This window comes from Micromys minutus (genome assembly GCF_963924665.1).
Source record: "Micromys minutus genome assembly, chromosome: 13".
In the NCBI taxonomy this organism is placed as follows: domain Eukaryota; kingdom Metazoa; phylum Chordata; class Mammalia; order Rodentia; family Muridae; genus Micromys; species Micromys minutus.
The window spans coordinates 45213169-45228511 of NC_137982.1; the positions used below are offsets into that span (position 1 = coordinate 45213169).

Consider the following 15343-nt stretch of genomic DNA (forward strand, 5'->3'; position numbering starts at 1 on the left):
TCATTAATTTTCAGCATTTACAGTACCAATTATAGATATTTATTTCCAATTTTTGATTTGTTTGTTTGGTTTTTTTTTTCATTTTGTTTTAACTTATAAGACATGTTCTCCTTAGGGGCCCCAAGACAGTCTCTCAAATGCTGAGATATTAGGCCCACACCACCACTCCTGGAGGTGTATTAATTACAGATGTTCAATGGGTCTTAGAAGCCTATGCAGAAACAACTTTTTCTCTAGTTAATAGTTAAGCTGAATCACAATTCTTTCTGAAGAAATAAGACAACTTTAGAATATAAGAATTCACAAACAAGAATTCTACCTCTTTCATCCAGGTAGTTTCAATGATTTAGAAACATAGATCTAAAACATATCATGAACAAAAATACAACATTCTACCTCCTTAAGACAAATGCATACATACTCCTCACACAATCAAATCATGACAGTTATTTTCCAAGCAAAGTGTGCCACTAACTTCAACTTGTAACTGGACCTAAGTCTCCAGAGGAAATGTGTAAGTGAAGTCAGGTCACAATCTTTCATACAAGCTTTGCACCTGGTTTAAATGATTACAAAACAGGACGACAGCAAAATTATCTAATGTTATAAATCTGAGAACAGCAGTAATAAAAGCACAAGATGGAGACACTACTGACTTATGAAGACTAAGTAAATACTCTGAATGAGAACAGAACTGACAGTTGTTTCAATGAGTTCAACCTTGAAATTTGATTCTTCATACTACTTTTTGTTTTAAAAGTTAACTCCCACCAGAAGAATGAACACAGCAATAAAGATAGGCTGGGGGAGGAAAGGCAAGCCTGTACAATAATTCTGTGGTAGCTGATGCAGGAGGACTGCTGAATTCAAGACCACCCTGGGTTACATAGGAAGAGACACTGGGGGAGCAAAGGAGGAAAGGGAAGCAAGGGGACAGGAGGTGGCAGGAGAGAAAAACGCCAATCATACCATGTTTTACTTCGAATTGGCTTACGATCTGAGCTATGTAACTTACATTAAAATCAATTTATATATAAAGAACAAAGTAATGTTAAATAGAGATTTAAACCAAGGATAATGCTTACATTAAAATAAAAAACAAAAATGTATATACGTGTGTACATGTATATTTTTAACACTACATATTTTATTTTATGTTTAGGAATATAATACAACTAAGAAAGTAAAATTTTTTAAATTAAAAAATAGCTTACTTGTGAAATTCTAATTCCCAAGTTTTATGATTATGTCAGTGTGAATAATTTCTATCATAAATCTAAGTCTAAATAAACAGAAACCGTTTAAAATGGTTAGACACAGTGTTCTTTTTTCTTGAGTCTAGTTTATTAAATATTCCAAACAACGTTAATTCACTGAACATGAAATACGTATCTTCATCGCCCTAAAGGTTCACTTATGGGAACTCTACATTAACTTTGGAATACTCTAAAACATTTCTTTACCAATCATGGAACCTAACAGTATTTTGCTTAGTTATTGTCAAACAGGGGCCTAAATGGAATAAACATGTTATAGATATCTCTATTGATGGTAGCAATACCATAATGACCAATATAAAACAACACACTCCTTAGAGTCTGTAAGGTCTACTTCCTAATTCTGAGTTATAACGACTTTATGATTTATCTTATTCTCCTCTTTTTGAACTTAAGGATGGTGTTATTAATTTTACTAGTCTGGATCTATGGAGCTTCCATATGACATTAGTTACTTAATAAATGCTGCTCTCAATTTCTAGACAATAATTCTAGCTACCTCGTGTTTCTGAAACATTCTGCACAGGCAATTAAATTTACAATTAATTTTTAGTTACACAATAAGAATGAGAAATACAAATAGATTAATTTAATGAGATAATAGACGTTTTCGTATTATCTTTATTTTTTACTCATACCTTTCCCTCCCTCAAAAAATATGTACAAAATCTGCGCCTAACAGTGAGTTAACCCACAAAGTACTTTATCTAACTGCCTAGGGTAACCTTAAATTTACTTTGTAACATATAATCAAGCAACATACTGTAATTGAAGCATACTGAAAACAGCAGTTACTAGCTAATTAACATTAGTGGAAACATTTCCCTCGATAAAGATTTTAAAAATCCATAATAAAAGTTTGTTATGAATATATTTAAGTTAAAAAACAATTTTACATTTGTGTAACACTAGTACAATTTTTAAAAGTACATTCATTTTTATTCTTATTAACAGTATTACATTTGACCACCAACTGCTGAAACATCAGAAATCCAGCCATAGAACCAGAGTACAAGTGGCTATATGTATGTGTGCTTGTGCTGTGTTTCTTCAATCAATACATATATACACAGGGCAGCTACCACAGTACATGGCCAAACTAAGACAAAAATCTAAAGTTTAGTGGGACATGGGAGTGGAAAAAGACAACATGAAACAAACATTACAAAAATCATGTGGGAAACACACACACAGAGAGAGAGAGAGAGAGAGAGAGAGAGAGAGAGAGAGAGAGAGAGAGAGAGAGAGAGAGACAGACAGACAGACAGACAGAGAGACAGAGACAGAGAGAGAGAGAGATTGCTTATTTATCTGTTAAACAGGGGTCTAAATATAAATGTATATTACATATATACATTGTGGTGTTCAGATATGCTTGGCCCATAGAAAGTGCTGCTATCATTGGGAAGTGTGGCCTGGTCAGAGGAAGTGCATCAATGTGCGGGTGGGCTTTGAAGACTTCTGGGGCTCAAGCTCCACCCCCTATGGAATATACTCTCTCCTGGTTGCCTTCAGATCAAGATGAGTTCCTTCTCCAGCACCATGTCTGCCTGGACACTGCCATGCCTCCTGCCACAATAAAAATGCACTGGACCTCTGAAACTATAAGCCATCCCCAATTAAATGGTGTCTTTATAAGAGCTGCCTTAGTCATGGTATTTCTTCACAGAAAAAAAAAAAAAAAAAAAAAAAAACAAAAAAAAACAAAAAAACCCTTACTAAAACATACATACACATATGCATACATATAGTGATGGAAATAGAGAAGGGGAAGGGGAAAAGAGAGGAGTTAAGAACCTATTGCAGGAGATGCTACATACTTGAGCCATGGACAATGAAGAAATCAAGCTGATAATGACCTGGAAGTTTTACCCCTAATGGCCAACTTTCACAGTGCTAGAAGATGCTGTCCACACTAGCAGAGAAAAGAATCAGTATTTCTTACGCAGCTGTGAGTCCTGTGAGCTACAATAATCCTGACATGGCAGGATATGCCCACTGTGTAATAGTGGCACAAATGTGAGGAATCAAACAACCTTGTGACTAGTTTTAAGCCCATTTTGTAATACATATGTCTGGCAGCATCATAACCAGGGGCAAAAAGCTCTGGCTAGACAGACACCTTGGAGAGAACCTATTACTGTTACTCTGCTTATTAGACATAGTATTAAACCAATTCTTTTTAAAAATATTATTTATGTATGTGAGTACACTGCAGCTGTCTTCAGACACATAGCATTACAGATGGCTGTGAGTCACCATGTGGTTGCTGAGAATTGAACTCAGGACCTCTGGAAGAGCAGTCAATGATTTTACCTAGTAAGACTCGGTCTCAAAAACAAACAAATTATTGTGGGATTTAGTAGTGCATGCCTTTAGAGGTAGGTGGATGTCTATGAGCTCAAGGCCAGCCTGGTCCACATAGTGAGTTCCATGTAAGTCAAGACTTCATAGGACCGTCTCAAAACAAAACATTGTTATTATGTGTATGGGTGTTTTGCCTTTATTTATATATATATATATATATATATATATATATATTATATGTGTACTATGTGTGTACTGGACCTCTATGGAAGTAAATATCCTCTGGACTTGGAGTCAGTCATGACAGGCTCCTGTTTGTAATCACAGGATAGCATCAGTAACAGCATCATAAAATGGGGCCTCGCCCTGAACTAGATTCCAATTTAGGCCTGTCACTGGACAACCTTTCCCTCTAGCTTTTCTCCATCTTTGTTCCAGCAGTTCTTTCAGTCAGAAAAGGTTCTGGGTCAGAGTTCTGACTGTGGGACAGCAGGTTTATAACATTCTGGTTCACAGTGGTGATCTGTGTGCATTACAAGTCACTCATTATGTTCCGAGTATGTTCTCTGGTCCTGATCCAGCTTCTGCCTTATTATAATAAACTCCTGCATAACCCGAGTTTGAGATGTGTAGGCTTTGAAAGGACCCCATACCAAAAGTCTTTATTTTATAGCATACATTTTCTACAAGGGGTTATTCCCATATTTGAAGAAAACAGGAAGAACTCCGCTTTTACACACTGATTGCATTCATAAACTCGGAGCCGATGCAAACAGAAACATTTCTACTTCCTTAATTCTCATATTGATTTCCAGCAGGTTCTGCTGGTAAATGTCCCCAATAATGTTGGGGAAACTACTTGTAAACTTACAGCACATTTAGAATGTCAACTCAAAGGGGGTGTAGTGCTTATCTTCTGTTCTTCCATGATTCTGGGACTTTGAAAATGTTCTTCAACAGAATGTACTTCCCAAATATAGCCCAGCTGGCAAGAGAAGACTCCGAGGACCGCCCCCCATGGCGCTGCTGGGGCCCGAGTGGCTCTGAGGGGCTCCCTGAGCCACTGCTAACAGCCAGCAGAGGCGCCACCTCAGAAACCTGACGAATTCTCCAGCCGGAAACAAGACCTGCCCTTCGTTGGATGCCCAGTTTACATCATCGAGTGGCCCCCGCTTTCACAGTTTCTAACAAAAAAGTTTCTGGGACTACAGTCACACCCTGCAAAATTTCCACCTTTATTCTCTGTAAGTAATGTTTCTGTGGGTGTCTTTGAGACTCCCTTCTTTGTTTCTTGTTTGGTTTTCTACCAGCACCAGTTACTAAGCCCAGGCCCTTACATATGCCAGGCATGTGTGCCATCACTAAGCAACCCCCCAGACCAAATTCCTTCTACTTTGTTTTCAGCAACTTGGGTCTACGTGTGTATATGAGTTAATGTGTATGTTATTCATACTGTTTGTGATTATCTAAGCTTCTTGGAATGTGTTTCATTCATTCTGGAAAATCCTTGGTCATCATTTAAAATATAGTGGTGAGCATTAGGGACGTTAACTCTGTGGTAGAGTACTAGCCACAGCCTGGTATATGTAAGGCATTTAGTTTGAGCCATAGCACCTGGCTATGTATACATATACATACATACATACATACATACATACATGCATACATACATGCATACATACATACATACATACATACATACATACATGGGGGGCCTGAATCACACAATAATGTTTTAGTCAACAATAGACTATATACAATAAAAGTCCCAGGAGATTATACTTAAACTAAAACTTTCTAAACTTAAAGTGTTTGCTGTCTGCTTGTCTTTGAGACACAATCTGTGTGGCCTAGGTTGGCTTGATTTGATAATACTCCTGCTACACATGCGCTAGGTTTCTAGGTGTGTGCTGACCAATCCTGTTAACTAGTACTTTACTACAATTTTTCTGTGTGTGGTGGTTTAAATATGCTTGGCTCAGGGAGTGGCACTATTAGAAGGTGTGGCCTTGTTGGAGGAAGTGTGTCACTATGGGGGTGGACTTAGAGACACTCCTCCTATCTGCCTGAAAAGTCTTCTAGTGGCCTTTAGATCAAGATATAAAACTCTCAGCTCCTCCTGCACCATGCCTGCCTGGAGGCTGCCATGCTCCTGCCTTAGTGATAATGGACTGAACCTCTGAACCTGTAAGCCAGCCCCAATTAAATGTTGTCCTTATAAGAGTTGCCTTGGCCATGGTGTCTCTTCACAGCAATAGAACCCTAACTAAAAAGACTCTGTTTAGATACACAAAACTTAATACTGTGTTGCAATTTCCTACATTACTCAGTCTAATCATGTAGTAGGCTATCCCCCCCACATAGTTTTCTGTATGCAAACTATACTGTTCACACAATGATGGCATCACCTAACACGTCCCTGCTATAAAATGACACATAGCATGCCCCTTCCTTTACATGTCAGTTGTTAGACCTTGTGATTTCTCTTGATAGTCTCTTCAGTTTTTTGCCAAGTTCTCTTTGTGTTTAGTTTCAGTTAATGAGTCTAAAACATCCACAATTTGTCACTGCCTTAGAGGGTTTCTATCGCTTCGATGAAACACTCTGACTAAATGCAAGCTGGGGAGGCAAAGGCTTATTGGGCTTATACTTCCACACTGTAGCCCATCATGGGAAGAAGCTGGGACAGGAACTCAAACAGGCAGGAGCTGATGCAGAGGCCATGGAGGAATGCTGCTTATTGGCTTGTTCCCCATGCTCAGCTTGCTTTCTTATAGCACCCAGCTATAAGACTGCCAGCCCAGAAATGGCATCACCCACAATGAGCTGGGTCCACCTCCATTAATAACTAATTAAGAAAAAAAAAATGCCCTTCAGGTTTGCCTAGACTCAATCTTACAGAGGTGTTTCTGCTGACTACAGCTTGTGTCAAAATGCCACAGCCAGGACAGCCACCGTAGTCTCTATCTCCAGTGTTCCTTCCAGTTGCTCTTTCCTCTCATCCTTCATCAATACTGAAGTTGCCCATCCCGTCATGCACACTGTCTACTTCTTCAAAACTCAGCTACTTCAAATTCCTTGTGAAATCGAAACATATATAGAATACTTGAGCATAGTTTCAATCACTGATTCTTCTATTAGTATGTTTTCCCTGGTCTTCTATGCCTCATAAGTTTCTACTGAAAAAAAAAACCACCCTGTAGGGAACAGCACAAACTGAAACACTTTTCACATACCTTAAACAGAGCAAATAGTTTTTATATCTTTTACTTTTATTTATGTTGTGTGTATGCACATGTGTGTGCACCATTGCACACATGCAGAGTCAGACTGCTCTTTCTAGAGGTCCTGAGTTCAATTCCCAGCAATCACGTGGTGGCTCATAACCATCTATAATGAGGTCTGATGCCCTCTTCTGGTGAGACAGCTTCAGTGCACTCATATAAATATCTTAACAAAAAAGAACCTTAAGTAATTATTTTTAAAAGAACAAAATACACTAAATTTGGTAATATTTATAAAGAACTGCAGCCTAGAGAATATTGAAATAATGAAAACTATAAAATTCGGATCTCAAATGATGTACGTGGTAGGTAGCACACACCTTTAATCCCAGCACTCAGGAGACAGAGGCAAATGGATCTCTGAGTTCAAGGACAGCCTGGTCTATATAGAGCAAGTACCAGATCAGCTAGGGCTACGCAGAGAAACCCTGTCTCAGAGGAAAAAAAAAAAAAAAAGAAAAGAAAAGAAAAAAGAAAAATTTAAATAAGATTCCGATCTCTCAGTAAGGTAACATCTCCCTGTAGAATCCCATGTGGACACCACCCATTTAAAGACTTGTTAAGCAGTGAAATTAAGGGTGATTTTTAAAACACAAAATGCATGCTAATATGTTCACATACATATATGTAACACAACACACTCTATCTCTGCTCTCCCTCACCCCACTCCACCTAGGTTCAGGAGGCACCTAGCTATGTTCTTGTTCTTCTTAGACATCCTATCTGCATCTAGGCATCTGGCTTCCATCTACATTTCCCTGTATTTTGTAAGACATTAACACTTATGTGTCTGAAATGTAAAACTCGTACCATAAACAACCAGTTGAAGACAAGAAAATAGTTGAAGGTAACATACATGTATTTCCAGTCTCAGCATCATTACTGTAACACTACTATTTAGATACCACCAGCACAAATACTCCAGTTTCATGACAGAAAATTTAATATGCTGTCTTCATACAGTGAGTGCGCCAAAATAGAGAACTATCCTTGTCTTGGGGACAGATGCGCTGATTGGAGATCTCACAGCGTAACTCAGGCTGTCTCCAGGGCCTTCTGAGCAGATGCTGTCCCTATGACTCACTTACTCATTCTGCACCAATGTCCACTATATTAGAACACTCACATCACAGCAGCCAAGGAGCCAAACACAAATCTTACATCTTGCTTATGTAAATGGCAAAGCTTCCATCTGAATTTAGTTTGCTTCTAAAAAGGATAAGCAGTCTTGTTTGCAACTGCTTCTTTCCTTTTAATCACTGAAGATATGTAGTTTCTCTATACAGGTCCAGTGCTGCAGTTTACAAAGTCTAATATTATCATAGGGACACAACACTAGTCATTGCTAACAAATGCCTTATTCTGAATTAACCTTTCACAATTTATTACAATAAAATCTAAATACTAACATTCTTAAGGTTTTTTAACAAAGTATAAGCAATTAGTACAAAATTAACTGAGCAATTTTCAATTATTTCTAAAACCTGTTCATTGAAATAATTATCTGAAGAAAGACTTGTAAGTTTAAATAATGTTAATATTCTAAGGTTATTAACATTGCAAGTAAATTAAAACCAGAATTATTTAACAGATCAAGGGAGAAATTTAGAATCAAAAAGACTTTGGTAAAGTCTTTACCCATGTAGACTGAGTGCACAGTTAATGTTGGTGCAAGTATAAAAGAAGTTAGCTAACAGTCTAAATATTATTATACATCAATCTTAAACCTTAATGGAATAGTTATACTACTCTGCTCTTTCCAACAAGGGAAAGGAATAAAAATAACTGTAGCACACTTTAGCAGATGTGTGAAAACTAGGACAACACCATTAAAGCAACAGTGAACATTTGTCTAAAGCAGTAAAGTCATCAGAAATCAAACTGTACAACTGCAGGATATTTCACATATGCATGGTTATAATCTGTTACTAATACACACTGAAGGAAGATCAACGTTAAAATTAGAAAAGATAAAAATATAATAAATGTAAGTAGATAATATATATAAATATAAACCATACTTTCACTTGCTACCAAAATCAGATGATTTTTAATGAAACTATCATGTTAGACCGTAGCCAACAGCTACATACATTTAGTCAACAAATTTACGCCCTTCCATTTAGTGGTGGCAACTGGTATTATTCTAGTGTATAATACTTTAGTTGTATAAAAAAGCTGATATCACAAAAACAGAAGAACACCTTGCAAAGCAAGCGCAAGTCACTTCTGTACTTCGGAAGATGATTGGCAAAGGATGAGCACTTTGCTCAGATGCACACACATAACACATAAAGAGAAGCTTTATCACTTCATAATCAACATTTTTATAATATAATTTCCTAGAATATTTGCTGTAATCTTTATATAATGAAACATTTCATAAACAGAAATACAGTATTCTCAACATAAAAAAGAAAAGGCTTAATCAGACAAACCAGAGTTAATTCTGGGATAAAACTATTTGTATGAGATAGTGTTTCGACATATTGTCAGTACATCAATATGTTGCCAAATAGTCTATAAGAATACAAGCTGCATATACACATTTTTAAAAATACATTCTTACAAGACAGGAAAAGTGGTCATGTAGAATTATAGCCTAATTCAGGCACTCAGAAGTAAAAGACTTAGAAGTTTGAGGCCAGCTGCAACTACGTAGTAAATTCACAGCCAAACTGGATACATATGATACTGTCTCAAGCCCAGTATGATGGCACATGCTTTTAATTCCAGCAGCCAGGAAGCCGAGGCAGGTGAATCTCAGTGAGTTCGAGGCCAGCCTGGTCTACACAGCAAGCTTCAGAACAGCCAGAGATACTACACACAAACACCCCCCAGGGGGTGGGGGGAGAAAAGAAGCGAAAGGGAGGGAGGGAGGGGGAGGGAGGGAGAGGGAGGGAGAGGGAGGGAGAGAGACAGAGAGAGAGAGAGAATAAATGTGTGTTCAGAGTTACAGGAACCACCTAAGGACATGGTGACCAAGCTATACCCCAGCATTCTGTAAGCAGAGATGGAGTTCCCAGAGCAAGCTGGTTAGTGAAATCACATGGGTAGGTAAGCTGTGGGTTCAAGTAAGAGTCCCTGCTTTAACATGTAAGATAAAAAATGAACAAAGAAGGCATCCAGTGTCAACCTGTAGCCCCAACACAAATGTGGGAATATATGCATGCCCTACTGCATACTCCCATGGGCTCATATACATTGGACCATGCATTCACATGTGTGTGTGCACACAGACACATTAACAAACAAACAAAACAAGACAATCATAGGCACTGCCCAGCTAGAAGACCTGCCTAATGAAGCTGCTCAGGGTAGAGCAGCAGACATTGGAGGGGAAAGAGATGCTACTCATCACATTAGGGACCAGCAGGACCAGAAGAGGGTGGGGCTGCCCAAGAAACTATCAATTAAGGATTTACTGCCCCCCCCACCCCCATGTTCCAGAACCCCAAGAACACTGAGGCTATAATGACCCCTTCTCCCAACAAAGGCACCTGCAGCCTGTTGGAGACGGAGCTGAGAACTTCACATTTTTCAACTCGGTGAAGGAATGCCAGCAACTCATTCGGTAAGTATTCTAAGTCTTGTTTTTGATATTTCATTTCCACTCTTACATACATCTTATGGTGAGTTTGTTCTTGTTTGTATGCTGCTCAGTTAGGTTTTACCACTATTGCTTAAGGTTTTTACATCTTGTTTACCAGAAGATCTTTCTCTAATACCTCTTATCCTGTCTCCTCATTCTCATCTTTATTCACTCCTTGTTTTTACTTCTTAATTAAAACATTATATACCTTTAGCAATCTCTAAATCATGTTTCCTAACACTATCTCAGCTTTCCCCTCCCAGCTACTTTACCCATCTAAATTTATTTTCTTTTCAGAGTCAATCTAATACTCAATCCTTACTTTACCCACCATATTTCCCTTTCATACTTCATCTTCCTAACTAAAATCTCAATCTATCCCACCATTGGTAATTTGTCCTCCACCAGTTACTTAAATCAAGGGACCACTATAATTACTGGCAACTAGGGACATGTGTGGATTACAGACAGCTGCAGTGTGGCTGGTCTTGCAGTTAGAGTCACCACTGCTGGAGAACCGCACTTACACACAGAGAGCTAAGAGTATCCATGGGAAGAACAGGTTATGGGAGGTTGATTGCATTCACTCAAGTATAACAAAGACTGCATTCATTTCCAAAACCAAGCCTGTTCCAATACTTACATTTTTAACTTAACAAATGACAGAGCTCTGGGCTAGAGAGATGGCTCATCGGTTAAGAGCACTGACTACTCTTCCAGAGGTCCTGAGTTCAATTCCCAGGGACCACATGGTGGCTCACAACCATCTGTAACGAGATCTGATGCCCTCTTCCAGTGTGTCTAAAGAAAGCAACAGTGTGTTCTTATACATAAAATAAATCTTAAAAAAAAAAAGTCAGAGTTCTGACAACTAAAGAAAAATGTGTTTCAAAACTTGATGCTTGAAGATCAAGAGAGTCTCCTAGACGTTAGAAGTTGCTCTCACAGCCCTAAATAATTTAAATTCATTAATGATACAAGAGTTACAAAGCGACCCCTACAGTTGGCTATTATGGGCAGAAGACAGAAAATGAGACCTCAAAGTTATGTCAGAAAAGATATTTGAGAAAAAGTAAGAACGCTCCAATCACCTAAAATATAAGATATAAGACCACCAAGGATATAAGGATATATCCAAACAATTAAACGGCAAGTAACTAGTACACAAAACAGTTCCATACAGTACTGCAATTTAAAGCAGAAGAAACTGTTTCTACCATAGTATTTTCCATAGCAAACAGAGGCTGGTTATTAGAATCTCTTGTATATGTAGAGGATAACTACTATGGAATTATTGATTACATTCAATTTGTTCTGAAGAAACAAAACATATAGGGTTTGGTCAAAGTATTTGCTGAAGTCTAATACTAGATTAATTTAATAAATACTGCTAAAAAAGATAATTACAGAACCCAAGGGGGAAAACTCCATCATTTTAGAATACAATCAAAGACAACTTTATATTGGCAATTTGTGTCTAGGCAAAAATGTGTGACTCATTTAAAACTTCTAAATGACAAGCTTATGAAGGGGGGAAGGTGGGCTCTTGAAAACAGAAATTTATGTTCACAGTAATTAAAGGTGATTTACTAACATATAAACACCTAACTTAACCTAAGGGGGTGGAGCAATTGAATGAAGGCATTTTTACCTTCTCATTTAGCAGTTCAATAAAGTAGTAGTGCCTTGAGGGCTATAACTCCAAATAAACTAAAAAGGCAGCTGAAATCTGGAGTCCCACCTTCCCCTCTGTTTAGCCAAGCGCCCACAACAAAACTAAAGGAGGTCTCTGGAACTGTGTTGTTAAATATCTAACTAAACAATTGTGACATATGAAATTCAAACAGATATAGGGGACTAGTAATATAAAACAGAAAGAAGACACATCTGCCATTAATAATTCAGGAGAAAGGATAAGGGCCTTTATTTCTCCTTGCCAAAAATTCTAACCATCTGCACAGAAACCAAGAAACCATCTTTACACAATCTGATCTCAGCTCTGTCCGTAAGAACTGGGCTGACCAGCTTAAGAGCGGAAAACAACCAAGAGGGACACAAACTTAGCAAATGCTTACGATCCCATCTGGAGAGGAAAAAGGAAAGTGTTTTCTAAGGATTAAGACTGTATATTCAGGGGGGAAGAAACCCAGCAACAAAAGCCCAAGGCACAGGAAGGTAGTGGTGGTGCACACCTTTAATCTGAGAGCATTTGGGAGACAGAAGCAGGTGTATCTGAGTTCAATGGAAGCCTAATCTATATAAGGAGCTCCAGAAAAGCCAAAACTACATAATGGAGAGATCCTGTCATTAATTAACTAATTAACTAATTAATTAAAGTTCCATGGTACAACTGGCAATTATTTTTAATCTGAAATGCTATATTTCCTACAATAGACTCTTACTTTATGAAATAAGCACAAAAATAAAGTTAAAAAGAATAAATCACTGGCCAAAAAATCTTGAGCTTAGTATTATAATTATTATGATATCTCCATGTTCCAAAACTGGCATCCTTTACATCTGCAAGGGACATCCAGCATCACACTGCAGCTCCAGGCCTCTGAGATACGCCTGGCACTGGGGAGGGGAGGAGCTTGCTACTGAAAGGACGAACAGAAAGCAAATCAAATGGTTATCTATGAGCTTATCCACCCCCTAACTGCACAGACAAGTCAACAAAGTTAAAAGATAACATCAAGGAAGCTGTTCCCAGCCGGTAACCTTGGGACCAGCACAGACCTGCAGAGGCTCACTGAGGCCGTGGCTCATCGCTGCAGCTGTCAGGACTCTTGGGGCGAACTTGCCAGACAGGAGGGGAAGGGAAGGGATGCACAGGCATGGAGGCTATGACTCTGACCTCAGTGATGATGAGCAAGGTGGAGGGTCCAGCAAAAAGAGGAAGACAGTCTAAGAAACAGAAGGTTTCATCTCATAGCTATGGATGCTTATCAAAGGCACACAAAATCTGTAAATGACTATATTTTGTACTATGGTGGCAAAAGAGAGGACTTTAAGTGGTTGGGGGAGAATGGTAAGAGATCTGGATGTTATACGAGAAAATCATAGATTCCTATGGAATGAGGAGGATGAGGCAGATATGACTCGGGAGAAGAGACTTGCAAAGAAATACTACTATAAATTATTCAAGGAATATTATATAGCTGATCTCAGTAGATACAAAGAAAATAAGTTTGGACTTAGGTGGTGAATAGAAAAAGAAGTAATTTCAGGAAAAGGCCAGTTTTTCTGTGGAAATAAATGTGATGAAAAAGAAGGCTTGAAGAGTGGGGAAGTCAACTTCGGTTACACTGAGCACCGAGACAAGAGAGATGCACATGTTAAATTAAGATTGTGCCAAGAATGTTCCTTTAAATTAAATTTTCATCACAGGAGAAAAGAAATCAAGTCAAAAAAAATAAATAAATAAGAAAATCTAAAACCAAGACTGAGTTTGGTGAGTCACCTCATAAGAAATCCAAATCATCATCTTCAGAGGAAGCCTCCAAGGATGAAGGACATTCATCCTCAAAAAGGTCAGAAGATTCTAGAAACAGAAATGTTGATGAGGAAGACAGTGCTTCAGACTCTGAGCTCTGGAAGGGTCCACTGCCGGAGACAAATAAAAAGTCACAGCAAGAAGAATTTGATGTTTATTTTCAGGATTTGTTTCTGTGAGCTGGGAGAGAGAACCGTGTTCCTTGATGAGGAAATGTACACACACTCAACGTGTCCATGTTGTTGAGTCTGTACAGCCTTTGGGACAGATACTTCAGAAGCATGGGACATTTCAGACATTTTCTCCTTCACTTGTGTGGCTTCTCAGTAGTTTATCTAAAACCTGTTTTTGGCCCTAGCTCCCCAGTATATGATAAACTTGTTTCAAGTGTCATTTGAACATGGAGTGATAAGCATTGAGCTGTAAATAAATTATTTAGTGTCTTATTCTAAAAAACAAAAAAGAGAGAGAGATAACATCAAATCAAAACAACTAAGGCATAAGTATTAGATGAGGAAGGTCTAGTAGTTAAAACACCTACGCTTCTATCACATAGTCATCCTCCTCCTCCTACAAAAGGAATACCAATTTTCTCTGCTGGCTTTCAAACTTGTATAACGCGTATCTCTCAAATTAGCTACAACACACTACACAGCAAATGTCTTTGCCATTCATAGCTTTCATTCTCTCATTTCAAAAACAATCTTCTTTAGAGCTCTGAAAAATGAGGGTAATAGCAATGTTTCAAAACTCAAAATCTACAGCAAAATCTGGGAACTTCTCTGAGTTCTGGAGCCCCGCCCTCCTTCCCTTCAACCCTTGCTCCTTCCTTCCCTCCTTCCTATACTGAGCCTCCACACTGACTGCTGATGTTAACATGCACTTTCAGTCTTCTTCCACCAAGTATCTTTACATTCCTTTTTATGACTGTGAGGCTATGCACTTTCTTAAATAATGATAATAATAACATATCTACTACTTTAAAATACAAGTGTATTCTTTAATCCTGACATTTACATAACCTAATCCATTTATCTCTGTAACTCATTTTGATATTTTTCCCATCAATTTTATGTGACACTGATTAAGTTGACACTTACTACAGGCAAGTTTTCTGTTTTTTTCCTTTTTTGGGGTGTGTGTGTGTGTGCACGTGCGTGTGTTAAATTAGGAAGAGCCTACCAGATATAATAACTAAATTCCTGTCACCTCCTCTATCTTCTGTCTCCCACAAGAGGAATATGAATTTTCTTGGATGGCTTTCAACCCTGTGTAACGCATTGCTCTCAAATTAGCTACAACACACTGGACAGCAACTGTCTTTGCCGTCCCTGGCTTTCATGCTCACTTGCCTGTTGTATGTACGTTCAAAGGTCAGAAGTCCATA

General features: G+C 38.2%; 1 protein-coding gene and 1 pseudogene across 2 annotated transcripts in view; one reads left to right on the forward strand and one right to left on the reverse strand.

Annotated features, from left to right (window-relative positions):
* OLA1 (Obg like ATPase 1) overlaps nucleotides 1-15343 on the reverse strand; it is a 113954-nt gene that overhangs the window by 78168 nt on the left and 20443 nt on the right. The gene's annotated exons all lie outside the window — the stretch shown is intronic.
* Nucleotides 13288-14135, forward strand: LOC308428665 (protein FRA10AC1 homolog; annotated as a pseudogene). The gene has a single exon. The product of its transcript is annotated as a protein FRA10AC1 homolog (transcript).